This window comes from Nelumbo nucifera, chromosome 2 (genome assembly GCF_055504915.1).
Source record: "Nelumbo nucifera cultivar China Antique chromosome 2, China Antique-T2T, whole genome shotgun sequence".
NCBI lineage: Eukaryota > Viridiplantae > Streptophyta > Magnoliopsida > Proteales > Nelumbonaceae > Nelumbo > Nelumbo nucifera.
In genome coordinates, this window is record NC_142650.1 from 58,881,629 (window position 1) to 58,896,679 (window position 15,051).

General features: G+C 41.5%; 2 pseudogenes across 2 annotated transcripts; both read left to right on the plus strand.

Annotated features, from left to right (window-relative positions):
- Positions 1–1,837: 1,837 nt before the first annotated feature.
- On the plus strand, positions 1,838–6,281 carry LOC104612547 (cytochrome P450 71A1-like; annotated as a pseudogene). The gene is made up of 3 exons (XR_016082669.1): positions 1,838–2,003; positions 4,446–5,293; positions 5,475–6,281. The product of XR_016082669.1 is annotated as a cytochrome P450 71A1-like (transcript).
- Positions 1,997–4,446, plus strand: LOC148802256 (F-box/kelch-repeat protein At1g23390-like; annotated as a pseudogene). The gene is made up of 2 exons (XR_016082670.1): positions 1,997–2,428; positions 2,700–4,446. The product of XR_016082670.1 is annotated as an F-box/kelch-repeat protein At1g23390-like (transcript).
- Positions 6,282–15,051: the final 8,770 nt, after the last annotated feature.

Here is a 15,051-nt window from a genome sequence, read left to right on the forward strand (position 1 = left end):
CAAATGTTTCTTTTGTCAGTTGACAGTGAAAATCTGGATATGCAGAGAATAAGAACAGAAAAAAGGTAGCAGAAGAAAAGGGTGAAAGGAAAAACAGGTTTGAGGTAGGAAGAAAAGATTTGAGCTTTAGCTTCACAAGGCATAGAGTAGAACATGGAACTGGGTGTCACATTTGGGTGTAAATAGTTGCACAAGGATCAAGTAGTTTCTAGTGATTAAATTTTATGAATTTGCGTGATATGTATATTATAAATTCTAATAAATCTTATATATTTTTTAAATTAAAATTAGTATATTTTTGTGAATTATTAACTAATGTGTTAATTTACTACAAATAACATATTTAATGTTTATATGAGTAAAAGTATTGTTTACAAAATATTCGAGAATTTCAGATTAAGTTCACATTTTATTTAATACCAAAAAAAGTTGTATGATATCTATGTATCCTGCTATATTGATTGTATTGTATTTCTTTACAAGTGTCACTCTAGAATATGTATTTCTTATGTATTTATACTTTATTCATGGTTATTTTAACCTTAAAGTCAATGTTATTAATGTATTTGTGAGATTTGTAGGAGCTCCCTTAATTTATACAAACGTATCTACATCATTCCACCGTGTTCATGTGTATCCAAAGCATGCATATCACAAGAAATATATGTATCCAAGCTTATCAATACGATACATGACACCAATATTTTGAAGCTTTTTGAAATATAAGAAGAGTGACTTGCGACCATATTAAGATTTATTGCAGGTATGAGAAAATCTTTGTTTCATTGGATACATTTTAAGAAGTTTGATAGTTTTGGCTAGGTTAGCTCAATCTTAGGAAGCACTAATGGGGTTTCTTCAACTTTTCTCATTGCTTCTCCCATTATTGTTATGGATCATGTTGGTACACATTGACAAGATAAATGCTTTTCATGCTTTCTTCTCTCTGTTTATCCACGGATATACAGACGGATACCACCTTGAATTTAGGGGAGTTTTCTTCTCTCTGGACTAACTGTACCCCTACTGTTTATATATTCCTTTGAAGTACCCTGTTTTCTGGCAATTGACTAATTCAACCTCTACCACGTGACTCTTATATTTTTAAAAAATGATAATAATACCCTTTTGTGGTCGAAAATGCCCCCAAACAAGGGGTCGAGCTTGGTCTTGGTTTTGTTTGTTTCCAGGCCGACGACCGGAGCTTATTGAGGTCTCAATATGCTATTTTCTCAACGACGGCCATAGCTTATCCTTTCTCACTGCATTTCATTTGTGATCGAGCAATCCTGCAAGCGCCGATTGTGCATCAACTCATACATGAGTAGCATCTGCCGACGCTTGCAGCCGTAGGAGAAGCCGATAAGCACCATCACTCGATTGCAGACGATCTTCCCAGAGAGGGCGATCTCGTTTTGGAACTCGTGTTCACCTTATAGGGAATTGGAATCCATGAGCTTGACGACGATTTCTAGACCGGATGGGAGAGAGCCCTTGTCCCAAGCGGGGTTATCTGGAGAGAATGTTGCCGTGGCATGGCAGAGGACGGAGTAGGAGAAGCGGAGTGGGGGCTTCAGATCAGTCATCATGGCTGTCCTTTCTAGGAGAGCCTTCAGGAAGAAGACAAACAGGTAAAAAGCAACGGGCCCACCAATGATTGAGAGTTGGTCGGTCAGGCGGTGGTTAGGTTGTTTAGTCATTCATGGTAAGAGTCTGAGGTGGATATGCTTCATTGGAAAGATCAACGGCAGCGACAGTGTCAGGCTTGATGGCATGATGGAACCGAAACCAGAAAATCAATCCATCTAGACTCTGAACCCAGTAACTTAATGCTCTCCTCTAACCACCCCTTCATTGAAAAAATACATCCAAGTCCCTTTCTTTTGCTCTATTTTCTTCGGATTAAAAGAACCAAAAGTTAGAGATTTTCTGGAGGCTCTAGTTCGTTTTCTCAGACAAGCATCAAAACCCAAGCTTTACAAAGACGTCCATAGCAAGAATCGGTAAGGACTAGTTCGTTCTTGTTCCTGCGTTACTCGAGGTTTGGAAAATTCTCTGTCGAGATCTGCAAGAGATCAAACAAGTAATTTTGCCTCTGATCGAATAGTATGCTATAGGTTTGGAAAACTTCGTAGCTGCAATTTGCATGACGAGCTAGTATTTTTGCCTTTGATCCCACTGCAAGACATCGAAAAAAGGGGAAAATTTAGGATTTAATGTTATCGTCAACTATGGGAAATAGAGCAGAGGTTCACTTATAGTCAATAACGTTGTCTTCCAACGGTGCACAACCGCCAGATGTCGCAGCGGTCACCGGAATTCGGTTAGGAAAATATGGGTTTGAGGTTTCAGCTAGACACAGAGCTATGGCACTGTTCACAGTAGCCAAAGAGTTGTTTAACCCTTTTGGATGACTTGTACCCAAAGGGTAAGACGATCATTTAAAATTCATATGTTTTATTAATTTTTTCATCATTTTTTTTTCTCTAGTTTAGTTTAGGGTTAAATTTAACGTTTTATCTTTTGTATCACAACTTGATGATAATGTCAAATACTTTAAGGGATTATAGCTGATAAAGTCAGTTTTTGAACCCTAATATCAATAAAAGTAATAAATTTAATAAAATTTTAAAAATAAATTAACTTTTTTAAAATAATATTAAAAATAGACAAAATTGCTCTTCATCTTCTTCTTATAGGAGCCGCCCGCCACGGTCTCCTGACACGCCTATGCTCACCTCCGTCTCCGGCAACTTCCGGTTCAACTTCTTACCTGTGAGACTCAAACAGATAGATCACTTCACCAACTATCGTATCACATCCGTCTCAGCTCGTCCCCTGATGGTCTGCGAACCATTCTACAAGCCCAACACATCCCTCAAAGTCTATATCTATATATATACAGAGAGACATGGCCATTGCCATCTCATCTTATCCTTCTCCAACACAGAAAGATTCCTGGCTAGAAATGGCAATAGAGGAGGATAAACAAGTAACAGCATTAGAAGCTCAACCTCCTCTTCATGGAGATGTATTGGAATCCATCCCGTCTCACGTTCCCCTCATCGACCTCGTACCTGCCTCTCGCATGTCCAAGGCATGGCGACGCGTTGTAGCCTCCTCCCTCTGCAACTCACCACGTGCCAAGCCTTGGCTCTTTCTCTACATCCAGAGCCGTCGCAACCCATCCTTGATAACTACCCACGCCTACGATCCTAATTCCCAGCTTTGGATGGACATCACTACGCACACCTCCGACGACGACCACGTCTTCCGCTTCGGTGTTCCCACCGCAATCTCCTCTACGTTCTCTCTTCCTCCAAGTTTGCCTCTCATTTGACGCCCTCAATGTAACTTGGCACAACCCTGATCCTCCGCTCGTTTGGCGATTGGATCCCGTCGTTGCAATCATTGGGTCCCGCATCGTCGTCGCTGGTGGCACAGTCGAATTTGAAGACGACCCGCTTGCAGTGGAGATGTACGACCTTAATTCGCGGAGATGGGAGATGTGTCAATCGATGCCGGCGATTTTGAAGGGCTCGGCGGCCACCACGTGGCTCTCCGTCGCCGTCTCCAACGAGAGACTCTTGGTGTTGGAGAAAACTTCCGGCGCCGTTTGCATGTTTGATCCAGAGACGAGGACGTGGGAAGGTCCGTTCGATTTACGCCGCCTGGGACCATCCGTGTTTTACTATGTGATCGCTAGCTGTTCGGAGGATCGTGTGATTCTGGTCGGGCTGATGGGTGAAGCACTAGTACTGACAACATCATCCAAGGCATTGGGCTATGGGAAGTGGACTGCTAGAGCGAGACGTTTGATTGCTAAGCCATCGGAAGGATGCCAGGAGAAATGGTTGGGAAGTTGGTGAATGCTGATTGTTCACCTCCGTCGTCGATCGGGGTATCAACAGCGGGGAACTTGATTTATATCTAGAGATTATAGATATGGCGGAGAGATGGCGGTGTTGGACAGAGGCGTAAGCGGAAAGGTGGATGGAGATGGCGGTGTTAGGGAGATGGCGGAGGCGTCCAAGAGAAGATGAACAGTAATTTTATTTATTTATTTATATTATTTTAAAAAAGTTAATTTATTTTTAAAATTTCATTAAATATATTATTTTTATTGATATTAGAGTTCAAAAGTTACCTATAATCCCTATTTTAAAAAGTAGAGTCTATTTATTTCCTAAACCTTAAAAAAGGGTAATTTAAGAGAATTCCCTTGTGGCACGGTTCAGCCCAGCGTTTATAATTCCTGGCCCCATAAGGGTAATTTAAGAGAATTCTTGTTGTCGGACTTCAGAAGTGAAAGTGAAAGTGGTCCCACTTGGGTGGGTGTCCACTCGAAATGGGTGGGAGTACTTGCGATTGTTACAGCAAAACACGTTATCAAACTCAATCTCTTCTCTTGTTCTCCTGTTGCTATTCTTTCTCTTTGTGTTCAGGTTCAGTTGCAGGACAAGAAGAAAACAGGTTAATCTACCACCTTCTTCATGGAAACTACCAGTTATAGGGAACCTCCAGCAGTTGGGCATGCTTCCGCATCGCACACTCCAATCCTTTGCTCGACGCCATGGCCTACTGATGCTTATACACCTGGGTAGCCAACCGAATCTCGTGGTTTCATCAGCTGAAGTGGCTCAACTGATCATGAAAACCCATGATCTCATCTTCTCAAGCAGACCCAAGTCAAGCATAGCGGATCGACTTTTTTACAGCTCCGTGGATATAGGATTTTTCTCCTTATGGCGAATACTGGCGCCAGATGCGTAGGATTTGTATCCTGCAACTTCTGAGTACAAAGAGGGTGCAATCGTTTCGGTCAGTGAGGAAGGAGGAGACGGCTCTGCTAGTGGAGAAGATCCAACAGTCTTGCTACTCTTCACCATCGTTGTCAGCCATGGTGGACTTGAGCGAGATGTTGGTTTCTCTCACGAATGATGTAATCTGCAGGGTAGTTTTTGGGAGATAGTACGGCGGAGATGAGGGTGGGAAGAGGTTTAAGAAGGTGTTGACGGAATTTGTGTCGTTGATGGGTATTTTCTGTGTGAGGGACTTCATACCATCACTTGGGTGGGTGGATTATCTGAGTGGTTTGGACGCTCGGGTGGAGAAGAACTTCAGAGAATTAGACTGTTTTCTTGATCAAATAATCAAAGACCATGTCGATGGTGACAAGAGGAACGATGGTTGTGGTGGAGAAGAAGATTTTGTGGATGTTTTGCTTGGGGTAGAGAAGGACTCCACTGTTGGTATCACCGTGACCAGAGATAGCATCAAAGCTATCCTCTTGGTAAGCTATCGTTTCTTGCCTTTTTTTTTTTTTTTTAATTTTTGTTTTTATGCAATTCTACATACCCAAAGCTATCATTTAGAGTTTTCGTATTTACAAAAAGTCTTAGAGGTACAAGGATTTCTTCCCTTCCAAATTATTCTTAAACTTGAGTTTGATGGCTTTCTGAGCTTTGTTCCAGGATATGTTTGGTGCTGGAACTGACACTACACACACAGTGCTAGAATGGGCAATAGCAGAACTTTTGAGGCACCCAGAAATCATGAAAGAAGTGCAAGATGAGGTCAGGATGATTGGAAGCAAACCCAGCATTACAGAAGAGGATATCGAACAAATGCACTACTTGAAAATGGTGATCAAGGAGACACTGAGGCTACACCCTCCACTTCCTCTGTTGGTTCCTCGAGAATCAACTCAAGATGTCAAAATACAAGGCTATGACATTCCAGCCAAAACAAGAGTAATCATCAATGCCTGGGCGATTGGGAGAGAACCATTGTCTTGGGAGAGCAGAAGAATTTCATCCAAGAAGATTCATGAATGCTGACAGTAGTTGTATTGATTTCAGAGGTCATAATTTTCAATTGATCCCATTTGGGGCGGGTAGGAGGGGATGTCCTGGAATGGAGTTTGCTGTTGCCATGGATGAACTTGTATTAGCAAACCTTCTGCACATGTTTGACTGGACATTACCCAATGGAGCAAGTGGGAAGGACTTAGATATGGAAGAAGCTTCTTGGATAACAGTTCATAAGAAATCCCTTCTCGTTGTTGTTGCAACCCCTCACAATAACAATGTTATTGTGAATGGTTTCAGTTGTTGAATCAACCTTTAATAATTGTCATCTCTCTTTGTTGGAATAAGGAATTGTTTGGGATTACCCCATATAGTGTATGCCATTGATGTATGTGTAAGTTTTCCCTCCCCTCCTAGGAGTGTAGGGTTTGCATCAAATATCTATTGAAGTTGGACTTATCGGTACACTAATTTAATTTGCTACTTTTAAAATGGATTAGTTTTGGATTATTTCATATCTTTTAATTGTTAATTCCACTGACCAAACACCTCCTTAGATGTTGAGGCTACCATTTAATAAGAAACCTGTTTGGCAAAAGGCTAGCCATATTGACACGGCTTTGTACCAATGTAGCAAAAACATGTTTGAAAGAACTGCTGCTTTGAAGAAAAAACTTGTTTTACAAGGGGTAATCACCGACTGTTAAGGGGTTATTATGGATCGTGCCCAGACGGGCCTTAACACAAAACCTAGATCCAAGCCATGAAATTTTTGGTCGGGTTGGAAATGATTACCGGGAGATTAGATCTGTTCTTCACAGAGGGCGTGACACATGCACATCGATACTTTTAAGTTATTATTCATGGGAGATGTTTCCAATGCACCTTGGATGTAAATGTAACACGTCGAGCAGATCCCGTCTCGATTACTGGCCCCTTAGTAATTATCCTTGCGAGTTTAAATAAACTCATTAAATGTGTGGGGGCAGATGCCATAAAAACAAATAGCAATGCTAACAAGTAATAGAAAGGGTTAGGGAGAAAAGGCCATAGAATATCATGCCAATGCTAAGCACGGCTAGGAGATTTTAGATTGGTAGTTTATCTATCTACAATACATGGTTTTTAAAATTGGACCGGACAGGATGGTCGGACTGGAAAATCAGGAATCGGTCGAGTGATCACTTTTGTTTTAGTCTAGAATCGTTATTTCGTCAAAAACTGTTGATTTGGTCAGTAAATTGTTGATTTGGGCAGTTGAACGGTTCAAATTGTCCAATGGTTTTGATGGTTTTTATTTTATTTTTTAATTTTTATTTTTTGTTAGAATGGATTGTCTATTCGATTTGAACAATTGGACCATTCGACCTGAGAACTGGACCCCTGGTCGATTCATTGTCCAATTCGGTTTTAAAAATCTTGCTACAACTAATAAAAGTGTATGGGTTATTCTGTGAAGAAAATATGGAATTATAAATAGATTTTTCAAAGAGAAAAAGTTTGATAATCATTTGAGTCATTTTATCACCATTTTCTTCAACTCCAACCATTCCATCAATCTGGGCGGTTTAGCATTCTAACCAATCTTGTCTTTGATGCCCAATTCTTCCCAGCATCCTATTATTTATCTCTAGAATTTGGATCATCTCCACAGTGCCACTGTTCTTTGAAAAATACCAGAGTGAGAGAGACCTTAGGATAGGAGATTACTAATTTTTCTTTATTAACTAGAATTCATGGTAGGGCTGTTCATGGGTCGGGTTGGGTCGGTTTACTGATGTTTTTCCAACCGACCCGACTTGGTTAGGTTACCTGAAATTGAAATCGAAACCGACCATGTGGTTTGAGTTGGTTTGGGTCGGTTTTGACTCTACTTAGTGGTGACTTGGTTGCTGTACAACCTAACTTAATAGGAACTAACTTAGTTAAGTAGGAACTAAGTAGGTCGTAACTACTAAATAGGAACTAACTACTAAGTTGGTTCGGTTCGGGTCGGTTTCAGTTTTCATACCGAATCATCGGTTTATGATTTTTTATAACCCGAAACCGACTGATATTAAAGAAAACCCGATCGACTCGAGTTGGGTCGGCCGAGTTGGTCAGTTTGATCGGGTTGGATCTTCTTATAAAGAGCCCTACTTTCTGGTGTGTTGTAAAGACAACTTCTAGCCAGCACCACTAGCTCTAATGGTCCAGTGTCGATCTCTCTTTCTCCCTTCTTCATTTTAGAGATAGAAAAAACCTAGCTGGTAGCAGAATATTTATTATGATTAAGTCCCAAGTCCTAACCAATCAAAAGAATTGTATCTTTTCTTTTTGTTGGGTCCTAGGTAAGAGATCAAATGTGTGGTTTTCCCATTTCTTGATTTTCTCCTTTAATTAAATGAATATGAGTGGCATGTATTCACCAATCACCGTCCATTTTCCCATGTGATCCTTTAGTACAAAATAGTCTTTGAGATGCTAAAGTTGGACAAAAGTCGGTTGAGTCATTCATCCACCCAAATGATTCTTCTTCTCTCTCTAGATAGCAATGTTTTTAAAACTGAATCAAATTGGATGGTTGGATCGGAAAATCAAGAATCAGTTACTTGACCAGTTCTATTTTATTCTAAAATTGATATTTGGCCAAAAGCTATTGATTTGGTCAATGAACCATTGATTCGGGTGGTCAAACCATCAAACCATTCAACCTAAAAACGGTTTTTGATTGATTTTTGAATTTTTTTAAATTTTTTAATTATTAGAATGGGCCATTCATTCGGACTGAATGATAGGACCGTTTGACCGAACCCTATAACGATTCCATGTCTAATCCGATTTTAAAAATCTTGCTAGATAGATCTAAAATGTTTGCTTATTGCTTAGGTGGACTGATACATAGAAAGCCATACTCACACGCTAAGAACGATTGCCCATTGTACAATTCCAATAACACAAATATTTACGTTAAAAATATGGGATTTTAATCCACAATAGATTTAAATCATGGGTTAAGTTTTTATTCTAATTTGGATATTAAAGATTCAAATTTAGAACTCACAGTCCTATATTTCTGCTGCTCCGTGGACTTGGGGAATTGGGATCCGCCCACAACTGGACATCATACCATAAGACTGGAATCAGGGACTATCACGTTACGATTAACGACAAACATTCATTGTCCCAATCCGATACGTTAACCATAAACATTCGTTGTCCCAAGTCCCAACCCGAGACGTTGCACGTTACAAATTTGGAGGATACTTTGGTCATTTCGTCTGCCCATTTCTAAATAACAAAAGAAGTCGAGAACCGAAACCCTCCTTGGACGGTCACCGTTGTGCTTCATGTGACTTCTCCGCGACCTACAAACCACTGTTTTCAAAATCGGACCGGAAAAATCGGGAATCAGTCACATGACCAGTTCCATTTTCCTCTAAAAGATTTTGATCAGCAAATTGCTGAACCGGCCAGTTAATTGTTCAAACTGTTCTAACCATTTTGACATGCTACAAACAATGAAACAACCGTCCTAGTTCCTCCTTTGGCATTTTTTTCGCACGTGTCCCTTCACATTGACCACTTTTCACCTGAGCAATAGAAACATGTTTGGAGAGTGTTTCTCTTGTTCTCCCTTTTTTTTGTGGAATAAAAACATGTTTGACAAAAAAAAATGCAAGAATCAAGTCATTTCCAAGTGAGAACAATAACCAAAAAACATGTTCTTTGAGAATGATAAATCGACTCTCTCAAAAAATACGTTCTTAGAGAACAACAAACAAAAAACATATTTTTGAGAGTGACAAATCGATACTCTCAAAAAAACACATTACGTCCTATAGGATTTTCGAACACATGCACGGTGCTCCCACATGAGAAAGGGGCAATTTTGCCATTTTGCATGAAATTTATAACCGCTAGCTTCAATCCCTAGTCCCAAACTTCATTCCGTCGAGCTTCTACCATTGCAAACCTAGGGAGCCGTGAATTGAGGCTGGGCAACTGGACAGCTGTCTCTGTCTCTAATGATTCTTTCCCATTTTTGGGGAGAATCACTGTTTCATGTGGCTGTTTTATTTCTACACACCATGCCTTTCTTTCTCTTCTTTTTTTTTTTCTATGTAAAATGTGTTTATCGGCGATACTCTTAGTATTCTCAGAGAAATAATTGTAGTGAATTTCACTAGATAGGTTAAAATAGGAGATTCTTTGAGAAATAATTTTTAGGGCAAATTTCTTAAGCTACCCTTACTGTTTAGCTAATTGACAAACTATACTATTACTGTTTAATTATTCTCTTGTGTTACCCTTATTATTTCTAACAATGGACTAGCTCTACCCTTGTCGTTAACATTGTTAGTGTTCCGCCAAAATCCATATACATGTGACATTACATGACACCTTTGCTAGTGCCACTGAACAGGATTGCAAATCTTGCTGGTAACAGGGTCTCCTCCTCCTCCTCCTCCTCCTCATCATATGGCAAACTCAAGCTGAACTGCCTCACATTGGGACTCGTTGAAGCAGGTGAGAAGATTCATGTTGAAACCTGGGGCTTGAAAAAGAGGGGGCTCCACTAGTCTCGACAATTCAACACACGTAGTTGCTGCCATGCTTGGGCAAGCCAGGACAAGCTCCACATGTAGGTACTGCCGTTGCTCTGGCCTGCACATGAGGGGTGCTCAGTGCTCTTGAATCAGTTCCCAGCCCCACTAATGCAACTTCAGGCTAGTTAGGGTCCTTCCTCTCGCAGCGGCGTATGGTGAGTTCAGATCCCCCCTCTTCTACCATTGAACTCCTGTTTCTTCACCCTCTCCCTCTCGTTCTCTTCCTTGGTGTCACAGGGGAGGGAGCCCTTGTCCCAAGCTTGGAAGTGGATGTTGCTACCAGGAAAATCCGCAAGCACCACTGATTCTTATTATTCTTCTTGCATTTCTAGTAGTGACGCATAAAAAAAAATCAATTTCTCTGATGCCTTTATACACCCTTCAACTAACAATCAAAGTTCAAAATCCAGTTACAATATATATGTATATATGAAGTCCCTCTGTTTTGCTCTATTTTCTTTGGATTAAAAGAACCAAAAGTTGGAGATTTTCTAGAGGCTTTAGTTCATTTTCTCAGACAAGCATCAAAACCCAAGCTTTACAAAGACGCCCATAGAAAGAATCGGTAAAGACTAGTTCGTTCTTGCTCCTGTGTCGCTTGAGGTTTGGAAAACTTTTTCTATCGAGCTCTTGCAGAGCTCAAACAAGTAGTTTTGCCTCAAGTCAAATAGTATGTTGTAGGTTTGGATAAGTTTGTAGCTGCAATTTCCATGGATGAACTAGTATTTTTGCCTCTGATCGAATTGCATTTCATTCTCTTCAGTAAACAAGTATTTTTGCCTCTGATCCCACTTCAAGACATCGAAAAAAGGGGAAAATTAGGGTTTAATGTTATCGTCAACTATGGAAAATAGAGCAGAGGTTCACTTACTTACTTGTTGTAGTCAATAACGTTGTCTTACTATGGAAAATAGAGCAGAGGTTCACTTACTTACTTGTTGTAGTCAATAACGTTGTCTTACTATGGAAAATAGAGCAGAGGTTCACTTACTTACTTGTTGTAGTCAACTATGGAAAATAGAGCAGAGGCACACAACCGCTAGATGTTGCAATAGTCACGGGGTGACATAATGGGTTGCTTGGCTAGAGGTTTTCTAGATGTTTTTTAAGGCTTCTAACCAATTCTACATGTTTTTGGGGTGTTCAAGAGCATTCTGGGGTGTTTTAGAGTGTTCTCCATGTGTCTAGATGTTGGTGGAACTCTTTAGAAACTTGTGGAACAATCTGGATTGTGTGGTATGCCCTAGAGGGATTGGAAGCAATCTAGACTTCCTCTAGAGTGTTCTTGTATCTTATGGAGTAGGCATCCCCTAAAATAATGTAGAAGGTAGAATGTTTTAGAGGTGCTTCTAGATGATGCCAAGTGTAAATAGTTCTAGAGGATTCTTTGAGGGGGTTAGTGTATAAATAGGGGGCACTCTCATTCATTTGCAATAGGCATCCAAGTTCTAAAAGCATTCATTGAGTTGTGCAATACAATATCTTCCTCTTACAATACTTGGTCTGCTCTTTTGTGCCTTGGTGTGTGTCATTAGTACTCAAGCAGCCTAGCAAGAAGGGTTTTGGGCGGGCAATTTGGATGACTTGTTTGGAATGCCAAGTGAGTGCCACACGACTTATCCAAGTGGAGCAGTCAAGTTGTGACAAGTGGTACCAGAGCAACTTTGCTGGGAGTGTGTGGGAGCTTGTGCATGGACCTGATGTTGAACGGACCCGACGATAGCAAGACATATGAGTGGGAGAAGGGCCACTCAAAAAAGACAAGGGAAGCTTTCAGGGACATCCTTGCTGCCTTGGGAGACATGCAAGATAAGTTCATAGACATGGGTATACGAGTTAATGGCCTGGAGAGCTGGTTGGTGGAGATCAAGGCAACCATGGAAGAGGTTGTGGATCTTGCTTGGCATAGGGAAGACAAAGAATGGGAAGGGCTAGAAGCCAAGATGATGGGAAGGCTGGCCTAGGTCCAAGCTAATGTAGACGAGTTGAAGGCAGACATGGTGCTTTACAAGAAACTGTTAGCATGGGACGAGGTGGGGACTCTAATGGTAAGTGCCAAAGGTAAGGGCACCTGAGCTACCTCACTTTAATGGTGCTAGGGATGCCCAGGTGTTGGACAACTTGTTATGGCAAATGGAGCAGAACTTTGAAGCCATGCACAAAAGGGATGAGTAGGCGAAGGTATGTCTTGCCACTAGGTACTTAATTGATACAATTGTCTTGTGGTGGAGGTGGCGCTGTGTGGACATGGAGAAGGGGCAGTGTCACATTGACACATGGGATGAGTTCAAGCAAGAAATTAAGCACCAATTCTATTCGGAGAACATAGAGTACTTGGCACGACACAACCTGAGGAAGTTGAATCATATTGGGTAGATTAAGGACTATGTATGGGAGTTCTCCACACTCATGCTTGAGATACCCGACATGGCTGACAAGGAGTTGTTGTTCAACTTCATGGATGGATTCCAACTGTGGGCAAAAATTGAGCTACAACACAGGGGCACGTAGGATCTTGTCACTGTCATGGCCGAGGCAGAGAAGTTGGGGGAGAGCAACATGGGTAGCTCAATGGAGCCCAAGTCTGCAACAGGTTATCATGACATAGGTGGGGGAGATCACCACAACCACAGGGACGATTAGGGCATACAAAGTGATTACTACGGCAAGGGGGCCTAGACCAAAGTTTGGGATGGCAAGACCAATCCGCCTAAGTCAAGGGACAAGGGCAAGGCAAAGCTTAATTGCTTCATTTGTGAGGAAGAAAGACCACTATGCTCGTGACTGTTTGCAGCGCAGGGCGCTGAGTGCACTAGTGGCATAGATGGGGCAGCAAGAAGATGACCATGAGGAAGCCAAGACTGGGTCACTACAGTTACTTTGTAGTGTTAAGAAGCTGGAGGGGCCGGCTAAGGGGGCAGCCAAGATCACGATCGGGTCAAGGCTGATGTATGTGGAGGTGTTGATTAATGGTGAGTAGACCGAGGCCATGATCGACATAGGAGTGACTCACAACTTTGCCTCAATTGGAGAGGCAAAGCACTTGGGCTTAGAAGTCACAAAGAGCACGTGAGATTGAGGGCATTGCTCAGGGGGTGAGCATCTAGTTAGGGAGTTGATAGGGTGCCATAGATGTGACTATGGTGCCAATGGATGACTACTAGATGATATTAGGTACGGGCTTCTTCAACAATGTGCGGGCTATGCCCATACTTTATGGGTAGGTGTTGTGCATTATGGAGGCAGGGGTCTCATGCATGGTCCCTTTGGTGGATGGGACATGTGCAACAATGAAGTTATCAGCCCTATAATTGGGCGTAGGGCAAGGCCTTGGGGGCCAATCTAGTCCAGTGGTGGACAAATAACCAATGGCAGCACAACACGACAAGCAGGCCCATGGTAAGGACAGAGTCGTGTATGCAAGAACAAGCCAAGACAAAGGCCGAGGCAAGGACACTGATAGGGGGCTAGGCAACTGATCAAGATTAGAGAAAATGGGCGACTATAGCAGCAATGCAGGCTACATATCCAAAGGGTAAAGAACCCGTGGAGATTATTGCTAAAACCATGGCCACTTATCTTGGGGTAACTCCATGGGTGGAGTACGACATCAAGTGAAAGGGGTTACTTGCATCAAAAGCATCGTATATACGAATGGACGAGTTGATTGCTGCTGGTCACCAGGACTTGATCAGGCAATGGGATGCACAAGCCAATTGAGTGCAACAAGGGTTGGCTAGAGGTTTTCTAGATGTTTACTAAGGCTTCTAGCCAATTCTACATGTTTTTGGGGTGTTTTGGAGTGCTCTACATGTGTCTAGAAATTTCTAGATGTTGATGGAACTCTCTAGAACATTGTGGAATAATCCGGTTTTGTGTGGAATACCTTAAAGGAATTGGGAGCAATCTAGACTTCCTCTAGAGTGTTCTTGTATCTTATGGAGTAGGCATCCCCTAGAAGAGTGTAGAAAGTAAAATGTTCTAAAGGTGCTTCTTGATGATGCCAAGTGTAAATAGTTCTAGAGGATTCCTTAAGGGGGTTAGTGTATAAATAGGGGTCCCCTCATTCATTTGCAGCAGACATCCAAGTTGTAAGAGCATTCGTTGAGTTGTGCAATACAATATCTTCCTCCTATAATACTTGGTGGCTATTAGTACATGGTAACCACAAAGTTAGATATAAAAGGAGTGGCTATCTTGTATCTACATCTTCTTCTTCTACAATTTTAATGAAAAATCTCTCTCTGGAGTGTGTGTTCTTCCCATGGACGTAGGAGGATTTTCTCTGAACCACGTAAATTCTTGTGTCTTCATCTCCATTTGCTTGCATTTTTTGTTTTATTTGCCATTTTGTGTATTCTGCAATTCTTTCACGGGTTGATTTAGGATATGTGATCCAACGCTTCTACACCCACAAATGATATCAGAGCAAGGTTATTAAATCTGTGAAGTACTTATGATGGCGAAGATGTTGACTATAAAGTTCGAGGTGGAGAAATTTGATGGCAAGATGAATTTTGGGTTGTGGCAAAAGAGGGTGAAGGCATTTCTAGTACAAGGTCCTTCATAAAGCTCTCCTTGGAAAGGAGAAGGTAGAGAAGATGACAAGTGATGAGTGGGCTGAGTTAGATCTGAAGGCATTGGGCATGATT